Source organism: Odocoileus virginianus, chromosome 8 (assembly GCF_023699985.2).
Source record: "Odocoileus virginianus isolate 20LAN1187 ecotype Illinois chromosome 8, Ovbor_1.2, whole genome shotgun sequence".
Lineage (NCBI taxonomy): Eukaryota > Metazoa > Chordata > Mammalia > Artiodactyla > Cervidae > Odocoileus > Odocoileus virginianus.
The window spans coordinates 58342817-58357149 of record NC_069681.1 but is presented as its reverse complement, the minus strand read 5'-3'; the positions used below and the strand labels follow the sequence as shown (position 1 = coordinate 58357149).

The 14333-nt window shown below is 39.8% G+C and overlaps 1 protein-coding gene across 8 annotated transcripts in view; it reads right to left on the bottom strand.

Moving 5' to 3' along the window:
- Positions 1 to 14333, bottom strand: part of KLF12 (KLF transcription factor 12) — a 708032-nt gene that overhangs the window by 383259 nt on the left and 310440 nt on the right. The window lies entirely within an intron of this gene.

Here is a 14333-nt window from a genome sequence, read left to right as displayed (position 1 = left end):
ATAAAGGTGCTGAACCACCAGGGAAGCCCTTTACTGATGTAAACAAGCAATAAACATCACGCATGCTTTATTTATCTAATGGTGGTGATTTAGTTGCTAAGTTGTGTCCGACTCTTGCGATCCCATGGACTGTAGGCTGACAGGTTACTCTGTCCATTGAATTTTCCAGATAAGAATACAGGAGTGGGTTGCCACTCCAGGGGATCTTCCCAACCCACAGACTGAACACACGTCTACTGTTTGGCAGGTGGTTTTCTGCATTGCAGGCAGATTCTTTATCACTGAACCACCAGGGAAGCCCCAATTATCTAAGAGAAGTTACGAAAAATGTATATATTTCCATTCCCATATATATATTTACTCCTTATATGAAGACTTCATGCCGAAAGACTTCTTTGGCTCTAAAGCATTTGAATTTAATTCCGTTTTGATGTTAAGTCTCTTGGGATGACAAATATATTCATCATAAATCAGTACAATTATTTTAGAATGATCACAGAGAGAAAGTAGTTTCCTTGTACTGCTCACATAGAAAATCAGTTTTAACTGTCAAGAAGCTTATTCACAATAGGTCTTTTTAACTTGAGTCCCTTGCAATCAAAGATCTATATGTTGAAATAAAAGCAGGAAACAGATCCATTCCACTTTGCATCTTTCTTATAATTAGACTGAGAAATAACATTTCTTTTTTCCTGGGAAATTTCTTTGTCTTGTGGAAAATGCCTCCAACTTCAACATCTGAGATGATAAAATCTACTCCATTAACATTTTCCTCAAGAAAAGCAAAATAAATTGCCCATGATGCAAACCACACTAGAACCCTCCGTGCTTTTCTTTCAGTGCCCTCTGTAATAGTAACATAAACTCAGCCCCTGACCCCATGGACATCTGCTCTCATCACTCAATACTGTGGCCTGAGCATTAAATGTAAGTGTCAGTCAGCCATAAAGTCTCAGCAATTCCCAAATCTTTGGGGGTCAAACATAAGATGGTATTTTGAGTGGTAAATCCCAGAGTCTGCAGCCATGTCTTCTGCATGTCTGACATGCTGGAAAAGAAAAACGTGGTCTACCTTTACAATGAGGTCATTCTTACATGGAATTTGGTTGTAAGGAAGACTTTACAAGCCTCATATTTATATTGGCTAGAATATTTTTCCATGCATAGATAAACTTCTAGTAGCAATTTCAGAAATTCGATTGAACAATTTTTTTTTCAAATTACACAGAACTTATGGACTAACGCAATTTCTGTATAGTCAAATAATGAAGAAAAAGCAAGCAATCCAGGCCCACTGATGGATTCAAGCACTCCCTACTTCCATTCACCTATCAGGGCTCTGCTAAAGCAAGTAGATGGGTACCCTAATCACACAGGGGCAAATCCTTCAGAGATGGCAGCAGCAAGCTGTCCATGACATCCCGCTCGAGGTCTCAGCAAGAGTAGGGCATTTGACAAAATGCAATGATTTCTAATGCACTCCAGTTTTCAAGAAAGTCAGTGTTACAGCCAGAAACAGGATAAATGAAAACTATAAGACATGTGCTTTCTGAGATTTATCATCAGGTAGAAACTGACAAGGGGAAGGAGATTAGACAAGCGTTTAGACTTTCCATCAAAATATGCAACCAAAAGGAGACTGCAACACTGGCCATTTCCTTTGCAATTATGAATAAAGATGACTGATGATTCTCACAGTTTTCATTATCCCTGAGGTCCAGCATCCTCCCAACTCAGCTACTACATAGCTACATCAGCCAAATCCTATCCTGAAGAAAAAGGGGTTTAGGGTACAGGTTATTCAGGGGAAAGAAGGCATGGAAAAGAAAAAAGCATTCTGAGTTAAACTAAGAACAGTTGGTATTGTGAATAAAATCAGTTTGAATTGTTACTAATAAGTTCACAAAGTTATTGCTCACATCTGGAACGATCGGGCATTTGACTTGACAGCATACTCTAACACTGTTCTTATCAAGAGTAAAAAAAAAAAGAGAGAGCAGAATATAATAAATTCTATTAATTCAACTTCAGTTTAAGGCAAGAAGGGTGCTAGATGTGAACATTTGATGATAATTCCATGTCTCTCAAGAAATTCCTAATAGAAGAAGCTACAAACAGGACATGATGTCCTTGAGCTAGTGACACAGAAGATTCTATAAAATAACTGCCTGAGGGGAGCAGGGAGGGAGAAAGAAAGGGAAGGAGAGAAGGAAGAAAGGAAGGGAGGAAGGAAAACACAACATTAGCTTTGGTGAAACAGCCAGAGAGGAGCTGGAGCTAGTTCAGATAGACATGAGGAAGAGGACTATGTGTATCTCTACACAACCCTGTAACTACACTTTTGTAGCTTGGAATCCATCATGGTTGGTATATTTATATCAGCAAATGCAACAAGGCTCTCTTCATAGTTCAGCTGGTGAAGAATCTGGCTGCAATGCAGGAGACCCGGGTTCGATCCCTGTGTCGGGAAGATCCCCTGGAAAAGGAAATGTCAACCCATTCCAGTATTCTTGCCTGGACAATCCCATGGACAGGGGAGGAGCCTGGCAGCCTACAGTCATGGGGTCGCAAGAGTTGGACACAACTTAGTGACTAAATCACACATAAAACAAATCAAACCTTTTATTCAGAAAGCAGTTTTCCCGTATAGCTCTGGTTAGATCCAAACTACCATGCTCAGTGAGAGCATCTCTTTACCAATAAAAGATGAGTGCTACCATCTACCTCAAAAACTCCATATGTAAATTACATACAATAATGTAAGAGTGCTTAGTAGACATATAAGAACTTCAGATGGCTATGGCTATTAGTACTTTCAAGAATTAGTCATCAAGTATACATCACAGAAAACAACCTCAAAGAATTTCACCAGTAATGAGATCTCTGCTTCATGGTCACACTTAGACCACAGGCTTCAAATGGCTAGACAGCAGCAGTGAAAACAGCAGTGGAGTTTAGAAACAAATACACAAAAGGGAAAATGGTTAAGGTCACTGGGAAGCTATCAAAGCAAGCTTGCAAGCTTGACAAGGTAACCAGCACAAAATGAGACATCAACACAAAGGCTTTCATTCCAAGCCTTCTATGTGAAGCAGACCCATGTTAAATCTGTTGCTTTTAATGTCTGCCTAGATATTTTAAATATACCATCACTGTGTAAGAAATGGCAACAATGAAATACTAGAAATAAGCCACTGGGAAGCATCACAAGCATTAACTGGCCCTCAGTCCGTAACACTAAAGGCACAACCTGCTTGTCAAGTCTACCCAGTAAAAGGTGGATGAAGACCAGGAGGAACGTGCTCTCGTGAAACTAACACGTCACAATGGTAACAGTCACTGCAAACAGAACTTCAGAAAAAAAGAATGTGATTGGTTATATGTACACATTTCTGCGTCACAAAAGAGAATCATGTCCTAGCTAGACTCAGTATCAGGACTAGATGCTAGGGGCTTCGCAGTGGTATCCACCCAGTGGCTCAGTGGTAAAGAATCTGCTTGCCAAGTTGGAGACACAGGTTCAATCCCTTGGGTCGGGAAGATACCCTGGAGAAGAAATGGCAGCCCACTCCAGTATTCTTGCCTGGGAAATCTCATGGACAAAGGAGCGTGGAGGCCTACAGTCCATGGGGTCGCAAAAGAGTCAGACACTACTTAGCAACTAAACAGTAGCAGAAGCAGTAACTAGATACTAATAAAAGCATCTTCCATGCTTTTTCAACTCATCCTCATCTCTCTTCGTGGGTCCCAAAACAGGTTCTCAAATAGCGGAAAACGAATGGTAGAGAGAAAAGTCCAATGAGAAAAATACCAACCCACACCCCAACAGAGATGCAGCCACCAAGGACTATTCCAATTCTCCCAACACATCCAAGGGATGCATAACTCACTGACCTCCTATCTCAGAGATGTCTGGGAAACCTTGCATTGTAAGGAGTCTGGTAATAAACTGGTTTCTGTCTTGCTGAAAGTAACATTACTCTAAATCCATCCATGGAATTCTCCATGCAAGAAGAGTGAAGTGGTTAAGCTATTCCTTTCTCCAGGGGATCTTCCCAACCCAGGGATCAAATCCAGGTCTCCTGAATTGCAGGCAGATTCTTTACCATCTGAAACTACCAGGGAAGCCCCTAAATCTATCCACTGCAACTAAAAATCATCACCACCATCATAACCCCCAAAATTTTAAAATAAGTATCCCAGTTATTCTCTGGGCTATAAAGACCTTTTAGATCAGTATTTCTCAACTTTGACTGACAACAGAATTCATTAGGAGCTATAAAACTCCCTTTGAGCCATCAGAATCCCTGATTAATGACCAGAAAACCTCTGGGATACGTGCTCACACATCAGTAGATCTTCAAAGATGGCCAGGTGATTCCAGGAATACAGTCAGACTGAGAACCGCTGTTCTAGCAGAAGGGTTCTTACTCCACACTCAACACTCACTGACTCTCACCTTCAGCTGCATGTTCCCACATCTCCTTGGGAAGCGTACACATACAGAAGCTGGGCCTCACCCTAAACCAACTAAATTATAATCTCTCAGGCATGGAAACACCTTCCAACAAGATAATGATCAAAAGCTGCAGCTGAAACTACAGTAAGTCCGTGATGCATAGACCTTCAAGTTGCAAACTTTCAAAGATGGGAACATGTGTTCACATGTCCAATCAGGTAAGTTAGTTCACACGTCTGGCATACACTGTCATGTGGGTGCATCCTCTATAAGTGGCTGTGCTTTTGTTTACTGTGCAATACTGTACAGAGTTCAGTAGTACAGTATCTTTATTTCAAGGCCAGGATATCTGGAATGCAAGCGTAAAAGCAGCAAGTACCATCAACTGTGTTAGTTGGGTACACAGGCTGACTTTGCTGAACTTACAACCTGGACTTACCAACACGCTCTCAGAACAGAACTTATTCATATGTAGGGGACTTACTGTAATGCTCTTCCAACTAGAGATCCTCAGCTTTGTTTTAGGAAATTCCTTGAAGTATTGTAATTTTTCCTATTTTATAGTCTGCTGCTGCTGCTAAGTCACTTCAGTTGTATCCGACTCTGTGTGACCCCATAGACGGCAGCCCACCAGGCTCCACTGTCCCTGGGATTCTCCAGGCCAGAACACTGGAATGGGTTGTCATTTCCTTCTCCAAGTCATGAAAGTGAAAAGTGAAAGTGAAGTTGCTCAGTCGTGTCCAACTCTTAGGGACCCCATGGACTGCAGCCTACCAGGCTCCTCCGTCCATGGAATTTTCCAGGCAAGAGTACTTGAGTGGAGTGCCATTGCCTTCTCCGATTTTATATTCTACTTTTGTACCATTTCTAGTAGGATTGACCCTTACAGAACTTTAACGTTACATGAACACTTGTCTCAAAAACAGACTTGCAGTAGAGAAACTCAGAGACTGTTCTCTTCAGCTTAAGGGCAGGTGCACGGGTTTCCTAGAGCTGCTGAGACAAAGTACCATGAGCTGGGTGGCTTGTCATGATAGATACTTATTGTCTCTCACTTCTAGAGGCTAGAGGTACCCGGAGGGCCACACTCTCCGCGAAAGCCTTAGGGGAGGCTTTCTCTCCTGTAGGGGAGAATCTGAATCACGTCTTCCCCTTAGTGTCTGGGGTTGCCAGCAATCCATGGTGCTACTTGGCTTGAAGACGTATCTTCTCAGTCTTTGCTTCCCTCATTATATGGTGTCCCCCACTGTGTCTATGTCTCTAGTAAGGATGCCAATCACAGGTTGGATTAAGGGCCCACCCTACTACAATACGACCTCCACCAAGTTAATTGCATCTGCAACAACTCTATTTCCAAATAATGTCCCATTTGGAAGTCGCAAGTAGAATATGAATTTTAGGGGGACACCAATCAACCTTGTACAGCAGAAAAGAAGGGGGAGAAAATAGCAACTCTGGTCAGAACTGTAAGTGTTGATTACAAACAAGTAGTAGAGTAACCTAGTTTCTGGGGACCTTGAAGAAAATAAAGGAGTACGTGAAACAGAGCTAGAGTTGAGAGTGTCCCTAAAAGATAACCTGGAAGAGATTCCAAGCCCTAATAGTTTATCACCCCCGGTGCAATGGTACCACTTCCAAATTCCAGCCTCTGAAATATCATGTTGCCTATGCCTTAGAACATTCAAGTCTGTACTTCTGTTGTCAAGAGTTACAGCACTGTCCCTGAAAATTCATATGAGAATTCAAACAATTCCCAAGAGATACACTGTCATATTTAGAGTTACAATGGAAGTACCACATTCTTACTAGGCAAGCATTACTGAGGAAATGTGCTTTGTAGAATTAACTACCTCTAATAATCACATACTCATCCATATTTCAGGGGAAATATATTCTGAATTCCAACTTCATACTCTTAACAAATACTCAGCAAAATAATCAACTTTCCATGATTTAGCACTCTGGGTATCAATCAAATGGTTTATATATTAATTGTCCTCACTAGTGACAGTTTGATGGCTCAGTGGTAAAGAATCCTGATAACGCAGGAGCCGCAGCTTAGATCCCCGGGTCAGGAAGAGCCCCTAGAGGCGGCAGTGGCAATCCACTCCAGTATTCTGACCTGAAAAATCCCACGGACAGAGGAGCCTGGCAAGCTAAGTCCACGAGACTGCAAAAAGTCGGACGTGACTGAGCAACTGAGCAACACAAGCACAGCAATAGTTAGCACAGACGTCTTGTTTCCAATAACCAAAGAAATCAAACAGGATGTTAATTGTTTTGTCATGCTCGAAAGCTCTGTGATACACTAAGAGACCCCATAATGTTTACAGCCATCAGTTGAACTCCTACCAAAAGAGAAAAAAAGGGAGGGAAAATGTATAATAAATATATGAACTACAAAGACTTTTTGACAAAAATCATTACTCCATGGACACAAATTAGTTTGGTCCCTTGGTTAACTTCTTTGGCCTTAAATATCCTATAAATTAACCAGCAATATAAACAAGTTTGTCTTGTTCATTTAAATACTGGTTTAACGGAAATGGACAGAATGACACGGTTTAGCCAAGCTTTGTCTGCAATAAGGAAGAGAAAAGCAAAGCCTCTCTAACATGTGAGAAATTAGGAGAAACTCTAAGGTAATCAAAAAGTGTTCATTGATTTTCTTTGCTTTCAACAGATTTCAAATATGGGACTCTTGACGCTTTTCAAACTTTAATAACTGTTTCCTAACTACATTAAATTCTAAATATAAATAAGGCAAAAGAAATCTCCCTTTTTAATGTAGCTCAGAGGAGGGGAAAAAAAAAACTCTTCTATTTACTAGGCTGACATTTACTTTGATCTCTTATAGACCCTTTTAGGTAACAATTTATATATAACAGAGCAAGCAAATTCCTTTGGGAGTTTAACACACCTCAGAAGTATGAACAAATGCAAATAAACTGCAAACACAGGGGGCTGTATCTCCACTGCTTGCCTTTTCTTACTGTTTGACAGTACTGTTTTCAAGAACAGGCAAGGAAATAAATCCTTCAATTGGCTCTGATAACTTAAAAAGAAGCTTAAAGCAGTTTAATAATGAGGTAAGATTAAACCACACTTCTTAAAAAAAATATTTCAAAGGTGGCAAAAGGAAGTGCCTTTATGCAAATGTCATTCCTTTCCAACTACCAACTAAGAGTTGCTAATCCACTCAGATGGAGTATCCAAATATATCTGATGCCCCAACTAGCCCTGTGTATCTTCAAAGTGGATTTGAAGGTTAATTGTGCTACTAATTTAGCTACTGACATTAGTAAATTACACATGGGGGACATTTCATTCTTTTTGCAGTTTTAGAAAATCAAAAGTCTAAGTAGATGCAAAGGCTCTGGTGCTTCATGGCCATAGGTCTATCTAGCCCATAATAATAATTAACAACATACACTGAGCATGAAAGATACAAAGGGGAATTCAGAATCATAGAAGTTTATGCTCTGCGTTTTGACAGAATCATACAGGTTTATGCTCTGACTTATGACAGCTTCCTAGAGCATTCCCTAGTGGCTCACTAAGACAGTACTCAGACAGTTAAGAATCTGCCTGCAATGCAAGAGACCTGGGTTCAATTCCTCGGTCAGGATCCCTGGAGAAGGGAATGACAACCCATTCCAGTATCCCTGTCTGGACAGAGGAGCCTAGCGGGCTACAGTACATAGAGGGACTAGTTTGGGACTAGTCCCTAGTTTGCCTAGACGGCAAACAGTCGGATATGACTGAGCAACAGTTTCTTTCACTATAACAGTCACTGTCATAAATACAAAATAATACAGAATGTATCATCAATCAATAAAGCAAAATGAAATGCATTAGACTGATCTGATGAGATAACCAAATGACTGCAGATACAGCTAAATGAAGAGATCAAGTAGATACATCAGGCATCTAACTTGATTATTGCCATAAATAATCACTTGAGAGTCCTTATGACAGAAAGAAAATATTATTTACAGAAGGCAAAGGTTACTTCCTTAAACAGACTTGCTAATGTTTACCCAGCAAAACAGCTGAATTTTAGGTACCCTCACTCAAAACTTAACTTTATTAATAAACATAATTCATGCCCAGTGAAACACATTCACAATTATCAATTTCATATTTTTAGTATTATAAAATAATTATAAATAACAGCACACAGATTGCAAACATATCCCATGAAAAAAGTATTTTTTCTTTTAGACCTTGAGGGGGAAAAAAAAGGCTCTACATTAGAGGAAAAACAGGTCTAAAATAACCTGGCAATAGTTCAGCTACCAAAATATATGTGTAAAAAATGAAGAAAGGCGGAAGAGGAAAGAAAATCGGTTATTTTAATTCCAAAAAAAAGTGAAAGATTTGCAAATCAAATTCTTTTTTAGCATTATGCTTCTGTTATAAAACTATATATAATTCCCCCGATGCTTACACAGTGAATAAAAATCACCTTGAAATATAAACTTAAAAATGTCTAAAAGGTCAATTTTATTGTCATATATATTTCAGCACAATTAAAAATAAAAATGAAGTGCTATTTAGAGGTTTTTCTATTCATTAAAATAGGGACAGAACGGTTTTCATATGCAGACACATATTTCCAGTTAGATACAGCTATGTGAAAATATATGGATTTAATTCTACTTCTGCTGTTTGAAGAATCAGGCTCTGTTCATCTTTGAATGTCCTAGATTTAGAAAAGTTCTTGGTAAAGTGTGAAAACTTATACCTTTGTCAAGTAAGTAACTTTTTTTAAATGGTCAAAAAGGTCAAGTTTATGCTATGCAAATTCTACTACCACAAAAACAATCACTTTACTTGGAATCAAATATCAGTATCAGTCACCTTGATTTCAATCCAGGTGAATGTGAACATCAAATCTAATCTTCGATAATTTATATTCTGGCATAAGGTTATATGAGCTTTTCCATTTTCTAACCACTCTAATTTTAGACCCCTGGGAGGCCACAAGGTATGGGAACAGAGGGACCCATTTGTGCACAATGATGATCAGCTCCTCCCACAGTCAGGCAGGTGCCCTGTGAAACTTCTCAGGTCCTTTCCTGTGTGAATAGCCACCTAGAAATGTCAGGGGCCTGCCCTGGGTTTCTGGCAGGAAATGGTGAAGTGCAAATTCACACGGAGGGGGAGCTGCTGGGCTGAAGGTGCACTGACAGCCAAGCAGAAGGAACAGAAAGTCCGGCTGCATTTCGGAAAGATAAAATAATCGAAAATGAAAAAAAGGGCGGGGGGAGAGATACAGAATTAGTTTGATTAAAAATACAAATCAACTAATCCTCAACAAATCTAAAGGACAGCCTATCTGAAGGCTTACAGAGGAGTTGGTGGAGAAATTGGAAGGCAACGAAAATTCAAATCTATTCCCTTGTGGAAGTGCATGTCTTTCTCCCTAATCTCCTTCTAAATTTTGTTGTTGTTGTTCTCACCCTTTCCTCCATTTTCTCCCATCTAATTATACATCTCCAAGAAATTTCCTTGCCCCTGTAGGTTCTATTCATCCAACCTGCCTATGTTTTGCCTGGCAGGGAGGGGCGGTGTGGGATGAGGGGGCAGGGAGCACCCTGAGGAAATACTAAGATCCATCCTCCACAAATTAGGTTAAAAAAGAGTAGGCCAAGGAGAATAGAGTAGTTGGCCTTAAGAGTAAAAACTCAAGATAAAGATCCCTTGAAGCTATTTTAAAACATCCATAAAACCAAAACAGTGGTTTCCAATCCTATATTTGGTGACTGGGGCTGCAGATAGAGTTTAAAGCATATGTTAATACATTAAGCCAAATAATCAGTAATTAGATCTATAAGCCAGAAATACCTTTAAAAAAAATCTTTTTAACTTCAAAGACTTTTCCTGTAAGTAGTTTTAACTGTGAGCATATAAGTTCATCATATAAAAAAACTCAACAAGTTACATTACAGAGTTTTTCTTTAAATGAGTTCTAACAAGATGTACTTTATTACAACTGTACAATGAATTCCAGAAAATTACAAGATATGACCAGATGTCCTGCCTGCAATCAGAAACTAAATACATGTCAACAAGATCACTTGTGGCCCTTGTAAAGAAATAAGAAACTGTGAGATACACTCGGTATCAGTTAGACTAGCCAATTTTAAATGAATAACTATTATGTTCATTGTTAGAAAATGGTAGAATCGTCTTACCCATACCTTGTCTCTGGCAACAAAAACTACCAGAATCCTCTGAAAGGCACTCATGTTTCAAAAGTCAAAACAGTTAATAACCTGTGACCCAGTAATAATGCTCCTGAATTAATCATTCCCCCTAAAAAAAAGGGAAGAGGGAGGCAGAGGAGGGGGAAAAGAGGGAAGGAGGGAGGGAGACAGAGAGGTATGGAGGCAGGGGAAAAGAAGGAAGGAAGGAAGTCTACAAACATAAAAGGCTCACTGTTAACACTATTTATAACCTAAAAACAGTTCCAGTTCATCACAAGGAAGCAGCCAATTTAACTATGGTAAAACACTTTAATGGACTATGAGGCTGCCATCACAAACTATATTTGAGAAAGATGGGGGAAAGAGCAATATTAAGTAAAAATAACTTGTATATTAAGAATTAGTAAAATATGCAAAAATATTTGCTGAATAAGTGTGGTGTGGTGGTTTGACAGGATTTTCCCTAACTTAATTAGCATTACTGACATACCTCCGTAATATTTTTCTAAAAACTAGATATACTTTTATAAGTATATTTCCTAACACTACTTTTAAAATAAGTCTATCTCTTAATACTTTCTTAATATTACTTTTAAATATTAATAAACTGATTTCAAATAGCAGTGTTTATTGAAAAACTATCAAGATTAATCAGGTCACTCCTAGAATTTGTCTTATCTCCTAATACTTTCTTAATATTACTTTTAAATATTAATAAACTGATTTCAAATAGCAGTGTTTATTGAAAAACTATCAAGATTAATCAGGTCACTCCTAGAATTTGTCTTAATATGAGACAGAATAAAATAAATATGGCTTGTAAGTGGAAAACGCTTCAAGATTCAAAATGCTCAATTAGTCTTCATGTTTTAACAGGACTTTCAAAAAGCACCTGCTAGATGCTGCAGAGAATTACAGTGTGTAACAGACACAAGGGAAGAGAATCATATCATTACGGAAAGCTCACACTACAAGAGGAAATAAAGAAAAAGAGCCTTTTCAATTTTAGAAAGGCCATACATGATATGACCAATTACAGTACTCCTGAGAAATAACCAGAAATAATGTATAATGCAAAGAAAGGAGTCTGCCATTATTGCTCTTATCATTTTTATCATCAACAGTTATCATTCACTGAGTACTAATTTCCAGATACCTTGCCAGATGTTCTACATAGTTATTTCACACTCAGTACAACACTACCAACTAAATTTTAGCAACTGCATTTCACAGGTGAGGAAACTGAAGCTTAAATAAGGAATATCATTTGTCCCTCATAGCTCATGGGGTTTCCCTCATAGCTCAGTAGGTAAAGAATCTGCCCGCAATGCAGGAGACCCTGATTTGATCCCTGGGTCTGGAAGATCTGCTGGAGAAGGGATAGGTTACCCATTCCAGTATTCTTGGGATTCCCTTGTGGCTTAGCTGGTAAAGAATCCGCCTGCAATGCAGGAGACATGGGTTCGATCCCCAGGTTGGGAAGATCCCCTGGAGAAGGGAAAGGCTACCCACTCAGGTATTCTGGGCTGGAAAATTCCATGGACTACAGCCCATGGGGTCACAAAGAGTCAGACACGACTGAGCGACTTTCAGTTTCACTATAATTTGTCCACAGTTACATGAAAGAGATCCAACCAATAATAAAGAGTGGAATTAGGACTTGAACCAAGTTTTGATCTTTTATTGCATCCTTTCTCCAAAAACTTTAAAAGAAAACATGTATAAACCACATAAAACCAGCACTTTTACATTTCTTTATATAACCCCACTAGATTTGCTTTTCCACAGCTATTTTTATCTGTTCTTGAAATAGAAGAACTTTTCAACTCTATGACAAGAAAACTTCATCACGGTTAGTCATCACATTATAGTCAACAGGTTTCCTATTAAATATTTCCAACTAAATATAAACTGTATCTTTAAGATCATAAAATTAATACAGGCACTTTTTTTTTAAAACAGTGGTTCTAACTTAATTTTTTTTAAATATTTACTGATTTATTTGGCTGTACTGTCTTAGTTGCAGCATGTGGGATCGTTACTTACAGCTTGTGAACTTTCAGTTGTGGTATGTGGGATCTAGTTCCCTGACAAGGGATCGAACCCAGGTCCCCTGAATGGGGAATGCAGAGTCTTAGCCACTGGACCACAAGGAAAGGCCCATTACAGGCATATTTCCAGATCATAATACGCTTTAGAGCAGATTTAGCTACACTAAGAACAATCTGCCAGAATATGCTGGATCAGATATGCTTTTACCTTTTTTGTGTGTTTTCTAAGTCCCTCATGATTTCTAAAGTAAGTATTTAGGAAGACCTGTGGTCAAGTTTGGGCCTCGAGGGCACGCAGCATCACTATTCCAATTTGTTCTTCTATACAGGTCTTACGCTGAACACCAGGTAAGTTTCAGCTTCTAGAATGAACGAACCTTCATTCTAATATTAACAGCACCTTCAGTCCTCTCCTGAAGAGTTACCTCCTTCCGAAACAACATAATTAGTTCCTTCTAAGTTAAGGTCTGTAACTTAATCTCCTAAAGGCACTGCTTTATTAACTCTTACCTCTAGGCCATGGCTAAGTGCAGAATCAAAGCCTAGTGAAATAAGCCTGGAAAGGAAGAGACAGTTCTTGTTGCTGGTAGAACCTGATTCACTCACAGGTGGGTCTAAGGTACCTAAAATTCTGTATTTTCTTACGAGGAGACATGAATTTTCTTCATAAAATGACACAGTAGATCTTTTTATATTACATTTAAAATGTTTTAAGGGTGGCTCAGACGGTAAAGTGTCTGTCTACAATGTGGGAAACCCGGGTTCGGTCCCTGGGTCGGGAAGATTACATGGAGAAAGAAACGGCAACCCACTTCAGTATTCTTGCCTAGAAAATCCCATGGACAGAGGAGCTTGGTGCAGGCTACTGTCCATGGGGCCGCAAAGAGTCGGGCATGACTGAGCGACTTCCCTTTCCTTTCCCTATCTACCTTGAACTACCCGAGTTAACTGACAGGCAAACATAAAAGTCAGGATGCCCTGGGAGACATGGACATCCCAGAACCCAGGCTGAGAGGCGGGGGAGGGGAGGGCACCCTGTGCTTTATCCAAAATGGTAGAGGGCTTACCGGAAAACAGGAAACAAAAGAAGATGACCAACAAGAGAATCCACTGGGGACCGAAGGGCCACCTCTCAGGAGAAAGCATTAAGAGGCCAGCAAAGCAGCCACTGGGGAAAATCTGGGGCACAGCGGGCGAGGCTCTGCTCAGCACTGGGCCACTTCTCTCCTAAATCACTGCCTCCCTCTTCCTCTTCCTGCTTCAGACTCTGCATCTTGACTCACGTCAACCTCTGGTCCAGGGGAATACCAATTCCTTAGGCTCCCCTGATAGCTCAGTTGGTAAAGAATCCGCCTGCAACGCAGGAGACTCCAGTTTGATTCCTGGATCAGGAAGATCCGCTGGAGAAGGGATAGGCTACCCACTCCAGTATTCTCGGGTTTCCCTGGTGGCTTGGCTGGAAAAGAATCCACCTGCAATGCGGGAGACCTGGGTTCGATTCCTGAGAAGGCTACCCACTCCAGTATTCTGGTCTGGAAAATTCCAAGGACTGGATAGTCCATGGCGTCGCAGAGTCAGACACGACTGAGAGACTTTCACTTTCACTGCATT